The following is a 16,495-nucleotide window of genomic DNA, read 5'->3' on the forward strand; positions in this document are numbered from 1 at the left end:
TTCCTGTCTGAGATCTGACTTGTCTGTGAATAACATCTATAACTACTTTAAATTGTAAACCATGATCACATTGTAGGCTTAGGCAAACAATTCTGAAGTCTTCTGAACCAGAAACACATTTGTTTCCCACAGATGCTGTCAGATCTGCTGAGTCTCTCCACAATTGTTATGTTGGTGTGTACTTTATTTGGCTCAATTTTGGGACGTGGCATAAATGGAAATGGAATAGGCCATCCAGTCCATAACACCTGGCCTCTCGATCACTCAGTTCATGATTGGACATTTGTATCTGATTTTGAGCGTGCTCATACTTTTCTACAGCTACTTCACCTGATTACTTGCTCATCAGGACTGCTTCACCAAGGAGCTTTTACAAATGGAAACTGTTCAAAGCATAACCAAAGAAATGTCTTTCTCTTCTAATTGGCCTCTCTTTCCTTAGAGATTGGGTTGAAACAGTATTCACTGGTTTGGCCTTGCAGCATTTTGCAGGGTTGCCACATCTCATTAAAACCATCAAGGTGCATAGATCACGATTTTCCTGGGTTTCTCTTTATGGGGTGGGATGGGGGAGGGGAGTAGGTAGATGGTTGTGAATAATGATTGGGCTGGATTTTCAGTCAGATTAGGAGCTGGCCTGGGGGTTGGGTTTGGATTCCAACTCTTCATGACATGTTTTAAACAGTCACATGATAATTGTCAAAGACTGAGCCAACTAAAGGTCAGGTCTAATTAATGACATTGGAAAGTCTCTGATCGTAGCTTCCCTGTTAGGTGTTGAAGAAGCAAAACTAACCAGGGTTTCTGTTCTACACCAGAACTGGAAAATATATGCGGGCATCAGGTGAGGCTTCAATTGGCCAAGAGGTAGGGGGCAGAGAGTGGTGATATCAGGACGTTTCTCTGACTGAAGTGCAGTACATAGCAGATGAATCTGATGACACTAGTTAAGCTGAATCTCAGAGCATTACTGGACAATCCACTGCTCCCAAGTGCATTGAAGATAATGGAGAGCTGTAACTTCTGATTGGCTGGCAGCACTCAGGGACTTGATCCAATGCAATTGCTGATGCTCACCAGTTACATTCTCGATGACATTCACCATAGAAACTAACACTGGTCACTGACCCAGTGAGAGTAATTCCCATTAGGTGGGTGAGATCTATCACTGGCATTAAATTCTGGCTGGAGTGTGGGATTAAATAGACTAGTTCGCTCTCTGAATTGCTGCCATAGGTACCAAATGGCTTCCTGTAAGAGTCTGTGGGAGGGTTGACTTCAGTTTGAAGATTTTGCAATGCTATCTGTCTGAGAGTCATAGAGCTGTACAGCACAGAAACAGACTCATCGGGCCAATCATCCACGCTGACCAGATATCCTAAAGGAATCATAAGACCCTAAGACATAGGAGCAGAAATTAGTCCATTCAGCCCATTGAGTCTGCCCCACCATTCACTCATGGCCGATAAGTTTCTCAACTCCATTCACCCAACTCCATTGGGCGGCACGGTGGCACAGTGGTTAGCACTGCTGCCTCACAGCGTCAGAGACCCGAGTTCATTTCCCACCTCAGGCGACTGACTGTGTGGAGTTTGCACATTCTCCCCGTGTCTGCGTGGGTTTCCTCCCACAGTCCAAAAATGTGCAGGTCAGGTGAATTGGCCATGCTAAATTGCCCGTAGTTTTAGGTGAAGGTTGTAAATGTAGGGGAATGGGTCTGGGTGGGTTGCGCTTTGACGGGTCGGTGTGGACTTGTTGGGCCGAAGAGCCTGTTTTCACACTGTAAGTAATCTGATCTAATCACCCACTTTCTCCCAAACCCTTGGTACACAAGAACCTATCTATCTCCGTTTTAAATATACTCAATGACCTGGCCTCCACAGCCTCCTGTGGCAGTGAATTCCATAGATCCGCCACTCTCTGGCTGAAGATGTTTCTCCTTATCTCTGACCTAAAAGATCTTTCCTTTATTCAAAGGCTGTGCCTTCAGGTCCTTTTCTCTCCTACCAATGAAAAAATGTTCCCAACATCTACTCTGTCCAGGCCATTCAGTATTTTGTAAGTTCCAGCTAGATTCTCCCATATCCATCTAAACTCATAGAGCCATAGATAGAGTCATAGAGATGTACAGCATGGAAACAGACCCTTCGGTCCAACTCGTCCATGCCGACAAGATATCCCAGCCCAACCTAGGCCCACCTGCCAGTACCCGGCCCATATCCCTCCAAACCCTTCCTATTCATATACCCATCCAGATGCCTCTTAAATGTTGCAATTGTACCAGCCTCCACCACATCCTCTGGCAGCTCATTACCACCCTCTGTGAGAAAAAGTTGCCCCTTAGGTCTTTCCCCTCTCACCCTAAACCTATGCCCTCTAGTTCTGGACTCCCCGACCGCAGGGAAAAGACTTTGTCTATTTATCCTATCCATGTCCTTCATAATTTTGTAGATTAGATTAGATTAGATTACTTACAGTGTGGAAACAGGCCCTTCGGCCCAACAAGTCCACACCGACCCGCCGAAGCGCAACCCACCCATACCCCTTTTTACCTAACACTACGGGCAATTTAGCATTGCCAATTCACCTGACCTGCACATCTTTGGACTGTGGGAGGAAACCGGAGCACCCGGAGGAAACCCACGCAGACACGGGGAGAATGTGCAAACTCCACACAGTCAGTCGCCTGAGTCGGGAATTGAACCCGGGTCTCTGGCGCTGTGAGGCAGCAGTGCTAACCACTGTGCCACCGTGCCACCCACTAAAAACTGTAAACCTCACTGTAAACCTCTATAAGATCACCCCTCAGCCTCCGACGCTCCAGGGAAAACAGCCCTAGCCTCTCCCTGTAGCTCAGGTCCTCCAGCCCTGGCAACATCCTTGTAACTCTTTTCTAAACCCTTTCAGGTTTCACAACATCTTTCCGATGGGAAGGAGACCAGAATTGCACGCAATATTCCAACAGTGGCCCAACAAATGTCCTGTACAGCCGCAACATGACCTCCCAACTCCTGTACTCAATACTCTGACCAATAAAGGAAAGCATACCAAATGCCTTCTTCACTATCCTATCTACCTGCGACTCCAATTTCAAGGAGCTATGAACCTGCACTCCAAGATCTCTTTGTTCAGCAATACTCCTTAGGACCTTACCATTAAGTATATAAGTCCTACTAAGATTTGCTTACCCAAAATGCAGCACCTCGCATTTATCGGAATTAAACTCCATCTGCCACTTCTCTGCCCATTGGCCCACCTGGTCCAGATCCTGTTGTAATCTGAGGTAACTCTCTTCGCTGTCCACTACATCTCCATTTTTGGTGTCATCTGCAAACTTACTAACTATACCTCTTATGCTCACATCCAAATCATTTATTTAAATGACAAAAAGTAGAGGGCCCAGCACTGATCCTTGTGGCACTCCACTGGTCACAGGCCTCCAGTCTGAAAAACAACCCTCCACCACCACCCTCTGTCTTCTACCTTGAGCCAGTTCTGTATCCAAATGGCTAGTTCTCCCTGTATTCCATGAGATCTAACTTTGCTAATCAGTCTCCCATGGGGAACCTTGTTGAATGCCTTACTGAAGTCCATATAGATCACATTTACTGCTCTGCCCTCAATCTTCTTTGTTACTACTTCAAAAAACTCAATCAAGTTTCTGAGACATGATTTCCCACGCACAAAGCCATGTTGACTATCCCGAATCAGTCCTTGCCTTTCCAAATACAAAAACTCCATTGAGTATAAACTCACAGTCCTCAAACGTTCCTCATATGCTAAGCTTTTCATTCCTGAGACCATTCTTGTGAATCTCCTCTGAACATGCTGCAGGGCCAGTACATCCTTCTTGAGATATGGGGCCCAAAACTGCATATAATACGCCAAATGTGGTCTGACCAGAGCCCTATAGAGCCTCAGAAGTATTTCCCTGCTTTTATATTCAAGTCCTGTCAAAATAAATGCCATCATTGCATTTGCCTTCCGAACTGCTGACTCAACCTGCAAGTTTAAGTTGAGAAAATCCTGGACTAGAACTCCCAAGTCTCTTTGCACTTCAGACTTCTGAATTTTCTCCCCATTTAGAAAATAGTCCATGCCTCTATTCTTCTTATCAAAGTGCATGAGCTCACACTTTCCCATGTTGTACTCCATCTGCCACTTCTTTACCCACTCTCCTAACCTGTCCAAATCCTTCTGCAGCCTCCCCGCCTTGTCAATATTACATGTCCCGCTACCTATCTTTGTATCAATTGCAATCTTAGCAAGAATGCACTCAGTTCCTTCATCTAGATCATTAATGTATAAAGTGAGAAGTTGTGGTCCCAACACTGAGTCTTGTGGAACACCACTTGTCACCAGCTGCCATCCTGAGAAGGACCCTTTTATCCCCACTCTCTGCTTTCTGTCAGACAGCCAAGCTTCTATACATGCTAGCACCTTGCCTCTAACACCATAGGCCCTTTTCTTACTCAGTCGCCTCCTGTGTGGCACCTTGTCACAGACCTCCTTGAAGTCCAGGTAGATAACGTCCATTGGTTCTCCTTGGTCTAACCTGCTCGTTAGTTCCTCAAAGAACTCTCGCAGATTTTTCAGGCCTGACCTCCCCTTGATGAAACCATGTTGATTAGTCCTATTTTACCATACACATCCAAGTATTCAGAAATTTCATCCTCCACGATGGATTCCAGGATCTTACCCATAATCGAGATTAAGCTTATTGGTCTATAATTTTACATCTTCTGTCTTGCTCCTTTTTTAAACAGGAGTGTCATGTTAGCAATTTTCCAGTCCTTTGGGACCATTGTTTATTCTAGTGATTCCTGAAAGATTATTAATGTCTCCACTATCTCTTTAGCTATCTCCCTTAGAACTAATCTAATCTAGTATGGGCGGCACAGTGGTTAGCCCCGCCTCAGGCGACTGACTGTGTGGAGTCAGTGCCTGCGTGGGTTTCCTCCGGATGCTCTGGATTCCTCCCACAGTCCAAAAATGTGCAGGTTAGGTGAATTGGCCAGGCTAAATTACCCATAGTGTTAGGTGAAGGGGTAAATGTAGGGGAATGGGTCTGGGTGGGTTGCGCTTCGGCGGGTCAGTGTGGATTTGTTTGGTGAAAGGGCCTTTTTCCACACTGTAAGTAATCTAAATTCTGGAATGTAGTCCATCTGGTCCAGGTGATTTACTCAACTTCAAGCTGTTCAGTTTTTCTAGTGCCTTCTCCTTGGTGATGGCCACCATACTCAGCTCTCTAGAATCTTTGGGAAATTACTTATGTCTTCCACCTCCCCGACAGTACCCTTCCACCGACACTCTCATTCGTTTGGCTGACCTGATCCTCACCTTTAACAATTTCTCCTTTGAATCCTCCCATGAAAGGGGTAGCCATAAGCACCTGTATGGGCCCCAGCTATGCCTGTCTCTTTGTCAGCTATGCAGAACAGTCCATCTTCCGTAGTTACACCGGCACTACTCCCCACCTCTTCTTCCACTACATTGATGACTGCATCAGCGCCACCTCGTGCTCCTGTGAGGAGGTTGCGCAGTTAATCACCTTCACCAACACATTCCACCCTGACCTTAAATTCACCTGGATCATCTCTGACACCTCCCTCCCCTTCCTGGACCTCTCCATCTCCATTAATGACGACTGGCTTGACATTGACATTTTTTACAAACCCACCAGCTCCCACAGCTACTTGGATTACACCTCTTCCCACCCTACCTCCTGCAAAAATGCCATCCTGTATTCCCAATTCCTCCGCCTCCACTGTATCTGCGCCCAGGATGACCAGTTCCACCACAGAACACACCAAATGGCTTCCTTCTTTAAAGACCACAGTTTTCCTTCCCACGTAGTTGAAGATGCCCTCCAATACATCTCATCCACATCCCGCACCTCCGCCCTCAAACCCCACCCCTCCAACCATAACAAGGACAGAACCCCCCTGGTCCTCATCTTCCACCCTACCGACCTTTGCACAAACTGCATCATCCACTGACATTTCTGCCACCTCCAAAAGGACCCCACCACCAGGGATATATTTCCCTCCCCACCCCTTTCCGCTTTCCGCAAAGACCATTCCCTCCGTGACTATCTGGTCAGGTCCACGCTCCCCAAGAACCCACCCTCCCTTCCTGGCACCTTCCCATGCCACTACAGGAATTGCAAAACCTGCGCCCACACCTCCTCCCTCACCTCCATCCAAGGCCCCAAAGGAGCCTTCCACATCCATCAAGGTTTCACCTACACATCCACCAATGTCATTTATTGTATCCGTTGCTCCCAATACGGTCTTCTCTACATTGGGGAGACAGAACGCTTTCTCGCAGAACACTTTAGAGAACATCTCCGGAACACCCGCACCAATCAACCACACCGCCCTGTGGCCCAACATTTCAACTCCCCCTCCCACTCTGCCAAGGACATGCAAGTCCTGGGCCTCCTCCACAGCCGCTCCCTCACCACCCGATGCCTGGAGGAAGAATGCCTCATCTTCCGCCTCGGAACCCTTCAACTCCAGGGCATTAATGTGAATTTCACCAGTTTCCTCATTTCCCCTTCCCCCAGCTTACCCCAGTTCCAAACTTCCAGCTCAGCACCATCCTCAAGACCTGTCCTACCTGCCAATCTTCCTTCCCATCCATTCACTCCACCCTCTTCTCTGACCTATCACCTTCATCCCCACCCCCATCCACCTATTGTACTCTTTGCTGCCTTCTCTCCAGCCTCAACCCCCTCTCATTTATCTCTCCATCCCGGAGGCTCCCTGCCTTCATTCCTGTTGAAGGGCTTTTGCCCGAAAAGTCGATTTCCCTGCTCCTCAGATGCTGCCTGACCTGCTGTGCTTTTCCAGCGCATCTCTAATCTAGACTGTTCCACTGTGGAGACTGACACAAAATAATTAATCAGTTCCTCAGCCATTTCCTTGTTCCCCATTGCTATTTCTTCAGCGTCATTTTCTAATGGCTATTTTTGCCTCGCTTTGCCCTTTACATATCTAAAGAAAATCTAACAGTCTTCCTTTATATTACTGGCTAGCTTACACTCATATTTAATCTTCTGCCTCCTTGTTTGTTTTTTTTTGTTGCCCTCTGTTGCTCTTTGTAAGTTTCTCAATCCTCTGGTTTCCCACAGTTCTTCGCTACCTTATAAGCTTTCTCTAATGTTTTTGTGCTATCCCTCGTCAGCCATGGTTGCCTCATCCTCCCTGTACCACGTTACTTTTTCCTTGAGATGAATCTCTGTTGTGTCCAACTTAATTACTTCCAGAAACTCCCACTATTCCACTGTCAATTCTACCCAGCTGTTCCTCTCCCTGTCAATTCTACCCAGCTGCTTCCTCATGCCTCTGTAGTTGCCTTTATTCAGCTGCAATACCATTATCTCTGATACTATATTCTCTGGCTCAAATTGCAGAGTAAATTCAACTATGTCATGATCACTGTCTCCTAAGGGTTCCTTTACCTTAAGCTCCCTTATCAAGTCTGCCTCATCGTACAACACTAAACCCAATATTGCCTGTTCCCTAGTGGGCTCCACCACAAGCTGTTCCAAAAAGCCATAGAACATAGAAAACAGAAAAGTACAGCACAGAACAGACCCTTTGGCCCACGATTGTTGTGCTGAGGATCAATCCTAATCTAAAATAAAATAATCTAACCTACACACCCCTCAATTCACTGCTATCCATGTGCATGTCCAGCAGTCACTTAAATGTCCCCAGTGACTCTGCTTCCACCACCAGCGCTGGCAACGCATTCCATGCATTCACAACTCTCTGTGTAAAGAATCTACCTCTGATGTCCCCTTTATATCTTTCCCTTAACACCTTAAAACTATAACCTCTTGTAGTAGTCAATCCTGTCCTGGGGAAAAGTCTCTGACTAATGACTCTATCCATGCCTCTCATTGCCTTGTACATCTCGATCAGATCACCTCTCTTCCTCCTTCACTCCAGAGAGAAAGGTCCGAGCTCAGTCAGCCTCTCCTCATAAGATAAGCCCTCCAGTCCAGGCAGCATCCTGGTAAACCTCCTCTTTCCAACCTATGGTGATTTTTTTCACCTTTGTGCTTTCTCAATTCGACCCACAAAGATTCTTCACCATCTGACCCTACTTTGTTTCTTATTATGGATTTAATTTAATTTCTTACTAACAAGGCAACCCCACCCCTTCTGCCCATCTTTCCAATAGGATATATATGCTTGAACATTCAGCTCCCAATCCTGATCCTCATGCAGCCGCATCTCCATGATGCCCACCACATCATACCTGTCAATGTCGATCTGCTCCACATCTGTTCCTCTCCCTGTCAATTCTACCCAGCTGCTTCCTCATGCCTTATACTGCATGTATTCATATGTAACACCTTCAATCCTGTATTAACCGTCGCTTTTTTCATTGTCATTCGTTTGTCCAGTCTACTGGAAGTTTGCTTGCTAATCCTTTCCATACACTGTCCTATTTGTGCCTGTGTTGGAGATTTTAATACCTTTCCTGAGTTAGATTAGATTCACATTCAACAAGTCCATACCAACCCTCCATAGAGTAACTCACCCAGGCCCATTCCCCTACATTCATCCCAGACTAATGCACCTCACCTACACATCACTGAACACTGTGGGCAATTTAGCCTGGCCAATTCACCTAACCTGCATTTCTATGGATTGTGGAAGGAAACCGGACCACCAGAGGAAACCCACACAGACACAGGGAGAATGTGTAAACTCCACACAGACAGTCGCCTGAGGGTGGAATCGGATCTGGGTCCCCTGGCGCTGTGAGGCAACAGTGATGACCACTGACCCACCATGCTGCCTTTTGATTTTTAATTTAGCTCCTAGCTGTTCATACTCCCTAAGTAGAACCTCTGCCCTAGTTTTATTTATGTCGTCAGTACCTACATGGACCACAACCACTGGATCTTTACCCTCCCACTCCAAGTTCCTCTGCAGCCCAGGTGAGATATCCAGAACCTGAGCAGCTGGCAGGCAATATAACCTTTGGGATTCTCGATCCTGGTCAAAGAGAATAGTGTCTATGCCCCTAACCATACCAGTCCCATTTTCTAGCACTTAGCCCATATCCCCCTGATCCCTTCCTATTCATAAACCCATCCAGGTGCCTTTTAAATATTGTATTTGTATTAGTCTCCACGACTTCCTCTGGCATAAACATTCCATATACATACCATTTTCTGCTTGAAAATGTTCCCTCTTCGGTCCCTTTTAAATCTTTCACCTCTCACCTTAAACCTATGCCCTTTAGTTTTAGACTTCAATACTCTGGGGAAAAGACTTTGTCTATTCATCCTATCTATACCACTTATGACTTAATAAACTTCTATAAGCCCACCCCACAGCCTCTGACACTCCAGGAAAAATAGCCCCAGCCTATTCAGCCTCTCCCAGCAGCTCTAACCCTCCAACCCTGGCAATATCCTTGTTTTCCTGAATCTTTTTAAGTTTTACAACATCTTTCCTATAGCAAGGAGAATAGAATTGAATGCAGTATTCCAAAAGTGACCGAACTATTGTCCTGTACAGCCACAACATGACCTCCCAACTTCTATATACAATGCACTGACCAATCAAGGAAAGCATACTAAACGCCTCCTTCACTATGCTGTGTATTTGTGACTCCACTTTCAAGGAGCTACAAACCTGCACTTCAAGGTCTTTTTGTCTGACAACTTAACGATGATGATTATTTCCCATCAGTTATTCATTGGAAAAGTCCAAAATATTAACCCAAACATAGCAGCCTGAGACAGTTAGCCAGAGACTTGCTTTAATAAAGGTGTCAGTCCCATTTAAATGGCACGAGCAACGACTGTTTCCATCATGAAATTCTAAAATGACTGTCCAAATGAGTTTGCAGGTTCTGCCCATCATGAGGGTCCTTATGTAAATACAGGGTTCTTATTAATATATTTTAACGATGTTGTGTTTGTTTCAGGTGACCATCAGGGATAGTTAATGGGCTGTCAAACCAACTGGGCAGGCTTCTGCTTAGACATGGTATTGCAAAACTGGGCTCCATGAGACCTATTTCAAACCCAAGAAAAGGCTATAACCAATGAGGAGAAAATGAGGACTGCAGATGCTGGAGATCAGAGTCAAAGAGTGTGGTGCTGAAAGAGCACAGACACTGAGGCAGCATCTGAGGAGCAGGAGAATTTCAGGCATTCCTGATGAAGAGCTTACGCCCGAAATGTTGATTCTGCTGTTCCTTGGATGCTTCCAAGAAAAGGCTCCACATCTCCATCCCCCTGTGTTTGTGCAACAACTGACTTTTGGCGGGTTAGGCTATCTCCAAATGGAAAAAAAATTGCATTTAAGATTATGGATGTTTAACAGTGTCCAGGAAAGAAAAAGATCATTGCACACCATCCGACCAGTTCCATACTGAGCAACATGTTGGCTTATCTCCCCTGCAAAGTAAGATTGATGAAATTCGTGAGATCCAGGAACAGAAAGCCAAGCAGATGCTGAATACTGTATTCCAGATGGAGAAAATGGTCTACAGTCAGGACATCATTTATTCCAAAAATCTGAACCAAATCCAGATTGAGCACAAGTTAGAAGAGGAGCAGAACAAGCAGATTTCTCTCAACATTAATGCCGCTGAAATGTCCATTCATTTAGAAACCTATCTCCTGGTGAGCTGTACAATTCCATCTTTAATGATAAACCAACAGAGTCATTCTACTCGCTGTTCATGGTTGAATGTTGCTTTGACTTCATGTTATACATGTGAAAGGCAGTTAAGTGTGTGCCAGGCACAAGACAATATCTCTGCAAAGCGCAAAAGGTGAGGTGGATAATGGCACTGAGGAGGGAGAGCAGCTCAAATTCAGTAAGAAATATTTGTGTCACTTGGTCAAAGAGCTTGGGTGCCTAAAGCAACATATATTTTAACTGCAGACTCTTCATTCCATGAATTAACAGAAATAATTATCTCCATCATTAATAGGAGCCAGCTTATTTTTAAACTGGATCTAGTTCTAGATTTCAACTACACAGCCTCGTAAGATACGATATCTCAAAGTCCACACATCAGATCCTCTCAGAATCTTATGTATTTCAAGACCATCACTTCTCATTCTTTGAAAGTCCAATGATTATCAGCACAACTGTCCCTCGTCATCAGGCGTTTGTCCCAGGAATTAGCTGAGTGAGCTACCTTTTCTCTGTGTGTATATGCTGACTTTGTGATTAGTGCAAAAACTTATCCAGACCCCTCTATTCTTCAGCATTTGGCAGTTTTTTTTTCCATGGGAGTAATATTCTCCTTTTCTATTCTTCCTTTCAATGTGGACAACCTTGCTTTCCCACATTATACTTCACCTGATAAGTTTTTCCCCACTCACTCCAGCTCTCCGAATCCCTTTACTTTCCCTTTGTCTCCTGCTCACAGATTGTTTCTGACCAACAGAAAAGTTGGTTTCTCCTGAGAAATTATATATTATTGAGAGCTCAACATAGATCTCTGTAGCACCCCTCTAGTTATAGTTTGCCAACTTGAAAATTACCCATTTATCGCGACTTCCTTTCATATTAGTCAGCTGATCCTCTATGCATGGTAATGTGTCACTCCCAAAATCACAAGTTCTTAACTTACGTAGTAACCTTTTTTGTGGCACCTAATCATGTGCCTCTTGGCAATCCAATTGCAAGAAATCTACCAGCTCCCCTTTATTCATCCTGGATGTTTCCCGTTCAAAGAATACTAATAACTTATTCAACCACAATTGTTTTATAGATTAGATTCCCTACAGTGTGGAAACAGGCCCTTCAGGCCAACAAGTCCACACCAACTCACCCAGACCCAGTTCCCTCTAACTAATGCACCTAACACTATAGGCTATTTAGCATAGCCAATCTACCTGACCTACACATCTCTGGATTGTGGGAGGAAACTGGAACACCCAGAGGAAACCCACACAGACACAGGGAGAATGTGCAAACTCCACACAGACAGTCACCCGAGGCTGGAATTGAACCTGGGACCTTGGTGCTGTGAGGCAGCAGTGCTAACCACTGAGCCACCCCTTATATTTTAGGATGTTTACTATAACAAAAAATCTCTATGTTTTTAAAACATTAAATAGTATTAAACTAATATGCTATCCTACATTAATGCAACTTGAAACTTCAAGTCACATTTACAGGTTAGATTATTTGGAAAACAATGGACAGTGTTATGATTGCTTAACAGTTAATTCAGAGACCTGGGGTCCTGTATTCGAATATCAGCTCAGCTATGGTAGAATTGAATTCAATAAAAATCTGGAAGTAAGAGTCTAATGATGTTCACAAATGTGTTGTGGGTAAAACAACCTGGTTCATTAATATCCTTTAGGAAAGGAAACTGCCATCCTTACCTGGTCTGGCCTCTATATGACTGCACACACACAGCAACTTGGTTGACTCTTAGCTGCCATCTGGGCAATTAAATGTTGGCTTAGCCAGTGATGCCTTCCTCCTGTTAAAGTATAAAAAAAAACTTGTAGTAGATTGTTGAAAAGAACACCTGGGAGCTATAGACCAGTAAGCCTAACATCCATGGGAGGTAAGTTACTTGAGATGATTCTGAGATAAGATACATGCTTTCGGAAAGACAGGGTTTGATTAGGAATAGTCATCATAGCTTTGTCCATGGGAGATCATGCCTCACAAATTTGTTAGAGTTCTTTGATGAAGTGACCATTAAGATTGACAAGTGCAGGGCGGTAGATGTAGTCTATATGGATTTCAGTAAGGGTCCACAAGATACGCTGCTCTGGAAGGTTAGATTGCATGGAATCCAGGGGGAGCTGGCAAACTAGATACACAATTGGCTTGAGCAAAAGGTAATACTGGAAGGCTGCATGTCAGACTGGAGGCCAATGACTATTGGAGTGCCTGAGTGTTCGGTGCTGAGTCCATTGCTGTTTGTTATGTATATCAATGACTTGGATGAGAATATTGTTATGGACTAGGCCAGACCGCTCAAAACATTCTTGAGCAGGCAACCCAGACCATAACTTTGAAATTTGTTTTGGTAAGTGTACAGTGAGAGCTACCCGGAGTAAGCTAGCTAGGTTAACTACCAGGTTTTAAAACAGACAGAAATTTATTCGCAAAATTACACAATGAGAACCCCTACAAAACTCAGTCTATCCAAACTTGACTCAATTATGCTGTTCTGAACTTACACAACAGTCCCAATAAGCAAACCCCCTTAAAACACAGATAAAAAATGGAACAGATGCTTACATTTGAAGTTAGAAGGGTAGAAAGAGAGAGAGTTTCCACACAGCTCACTGTTGAACTCCCAACTAGTTCTGGACTGAACTGCTCAGCTAGAGAGCTGACCACTCCCCTTTCATTGTACAGGTCACTTCTAAAACATGACCACTTTGGCCTGAAGTCTCATCTGTTTACGTATAAACAAAAATGCCTTTTAATATCCTTTAATCTCTGTACCAAACTGTCTAATTGGATGTTTACGGCCCCTCTGAAATAACCAAGGACATAGTATCGTTGAGAAAAGGAACAGCTTTTAGAAAAAAGGAATCAGCTTTGTGACAATATACAGGGCATGATTAGTAAGTTTGCAGATGACACTAAAATAGGAGATATCTTGGACAGTGGGGAATGTTGTCAGAAATTGCAGTAGGATCTTAATCAGCTGGGAAATGGAAAATGGAGTTTAATACAGATAACTGTGAAGTCTTGCACTTTGGAAAGTCAAATCAAGATAGGTGTTTCATGGTAAATGGTAAGTTCCTAAGGCATGTAGTGGAACAGAAGACCTTGGAGTTCAAGTGCACGATTCTCTGAAAGTGGAGTCACAGGTAGACAAGGCAGTAAAGAAGGCTTTCGGCACGCTGACCTTCATCAGTCAGGGCACTGAGTATAGAAGTTGGGAAATTATGTTGCGGTTGTACAGGATGTTGGTGAGGCTGCACTTGGAGTATTGTGTTCAGTTTTGGTAACCTTGTTTTAGGAAGGATGTTGTTAAACTGGAAAGAGTGCAGAAGAAATTTACAAGGATGTTGCCAGGACTCAAGGGTCTGAGTTATATAGGGAGACGTTGGACAAGTTAGGAGTTTTTTCTTTAGAGCATAAGAGACTGAGGGGAACCTTACAGAGGTGTGTAAGATCATGAGGGGCATGGATAGGGTGAATGCACTTCGTCTTTCTTCCAAGGTTGGGGAATCGACGACTAGAGGGCATCAGTTTAAGGTTAGAGGGAAATAATAAAAGGGAACCTGAGGGGTAACGTTTTTACACATAGGGTGGTATGCATATGGAATGAGCTGCCCGTGGATGTGGTTGAGGCGGGTACATTACCGACATTTAAAAGGCATTTGGAAAAAACATGGATAGGAAAGGTTTAGAAGCATATGGGCCAAGTGCTGGAAATGGGGTTAGCGTTGATGGACATTTTGGTCAGCATGGACCAGTTTGGGCTGAAGGGCCTGTCTCCAAGCTGTAGGACTCTATGACTCTATCACTCTATATGAAGCCATGTAGTTGAAGTCCAAAATTTCTCACATTGTACAACTTGTTTATTCTTGTGATACACTGAAACAAATTGTCTGGGAAGTGCCTTCACTCAGACTCCAGAGGACAGTCTAATGGACTTCCAGCAGCAAGACACCTTTATGTACTTCCTTGGTCTTTAAACCTCAATGAGTTCCATTTCTTCAAACAGGAAATGCATTACCATCAACATTGTACCTGACAATTAACAACAGTCTCTCCCACTGCTTCACCCAGCAGCCATTGTTTTTAGTCTTCCCCTTCAGGTCTTTTTGTCTGATTCTGAGGGTTTGTAACCAAAAATAATCAGCTGCCATTATTTACATCAAATTTTAAAACTGGTTTCAATGTAAACTTCTGACCTCAGGGTAAGCAAATCTCATGGGTTTGCTGCTGTTCAGATTTCCAATTGATTTCCCTCAATTTCCTCCCCTCTCCCCAACACATTCCCAAACATTCTGATGTACTTCAAATTAAAAGAGACAGTTTAAAACGTATCCACTTAGAAAGATTGACATTCATAACAGTTTTATCCTCACGGGGAAAAAGCATAACTTGAGGCCATGATGGCAAGAAAGTCACCAAGAGATTCAAAAGCAATTCACGTGGAACTTGCACCAAAAGTGGTGAGAATATTGAACTCTTGGTCACATTGAAGTGTATAGTACGGCTGTATTGAAGGGAAAGTTTGAAACGTATGTTGGGAAGAAGGGAATAGAGTGTGACAATGGTATATCTATATTAGAAAGGATGGGAGGAGAGCCAAGTGGAGAATAAACACTGGCACAGACCGGTTGAGTCAAATTGCCCTTTTCTCTGTGCTACATAATCCAGTGTGAGCTTACAGAACAAGGCCACAGAGCTCCGAGGAGAAAAGTGTTGATGGTGAATCTACTTCTGTGTTTCAGATTGCTTCAAACCGACTGGCGGACCTGGTCCCCATGGTCATTCGATACTACCTCCTGCAGGAGTATGCAAACAAGCTGCAGCGTAACTTACTGCAGTTGCTGCAGGGTCAGCAGCGGATGGAGGAGCTGCTGATGGAAGAGGAAGATATCTTTGAGAAGCGCAGGTTTCTGAACAGTCGCTTGAAAAGGTTGAGAAAAGCTCATCAGATCTACACCATGTCGGATGCTGCCTGAACTTACCCTGGCAGCTCATTCCATACATGCACCACAGTCTGCTGGAAAAAAGTTGACCCTCAGGTCCTTTTTAAATCTTTCACCTCTCACCTTAAACCAATGCCCCCTACATTTAGACTCCCCTACCCTCAGGAAAAGACCCTGGATCTCCACTTTATCCAGGCCCCACATGATTTTATAAACATCTATAAGGTCACCCTTCGGCCTCTGATGCTCCAGGGAAACCAGCCCCAGCCTATTCAACCCCTCTCTATAGCTCAAACCCTCCAACCCTGGAAACATCCTTGTAAATCTTTTCTGAACCTTTTTAGGTTTCACAATATCTTTCCTACAGCAGGGAGACCAGAATTGCACACAATATTCCAAAAGTTGTCTAACCAATGTCCTGTACAGCTGCAACGTGACCTCCTAACTCCTATATTCAATACATTGACCAATACAGGAAGTGTACCAAAAGCCTTCTTCTTCTCCTATGTCTACTTGTGACTCCACTTTCAAGGAATTATGAACTTGTACTCCAAGGTCTCTTTGTTTGGCAACATTCCCCAGGACCTTTCCATTAAGTGTATTAGCCCTGCCCTGATTTGCCTTTCCAAAATGCAGCACGTCATGTTTATTTAATTTAAGCACCATCTGTCACTCCTCGGCTCATCTGATTGAGGTTCTGTTGTACTCTGAGGTAACCTGCTTCGCTGTCCTCCACACCATCAATTTAGGTGCCATTTGCAAACTTTCTAACCAAGCTACAAAGTGTTTGAAAGTTGGTGATCTCCGTTTGGAATTCTTTGGAGGAAACATGCCCATGAGAAAAAAAATTCTTGT

The 16,495-nt window shown here is 44.3% G+C and overlaps 1 pseudogene across 1 annotated transcript in view; it reads left to right on the forward strand.

Moving 5' to 3' along the window:
- LOC122554843 (interferon-induced GTP-binding protein Mx3-like) overlaps positions 1-15,670 on the forward strand; it is a 48,785-nt pseudogene extending 33,115 nt beyond the window's left edge. The window contains exon 9 of the transcript XR_015758785.1: positions 15,440-15,670. The product of XR_015758785.1 is annotated as an interferon-induced GTP-binding protein Mx3-like (transcript). The remainder of the gene's footprint in view (positions 1-15,439) is intronic.
- Positions 15,671-16,495: the final 825 nt, after the last annotated feature.

The sequence above is a fragment of the Chiloscyllium plagiosum genome, unplaced genomic scaffold (assembly GCF_037043375.1).
Source record: "Chiloscyllium plagiosum isolate Xiang-an unplaced genomic scaffold, Cpla_swu_hap1 HiC_scaffold_12, whole genome shotgun sequence".
NCBI classification, from domain to species: Eukaryota; Metazoa; Chordata; class Chondrichthyes; order Orectolobiformes; family Hemiscylliidae; genus Chiloscyllium; species Chiloscyllium plagiosum.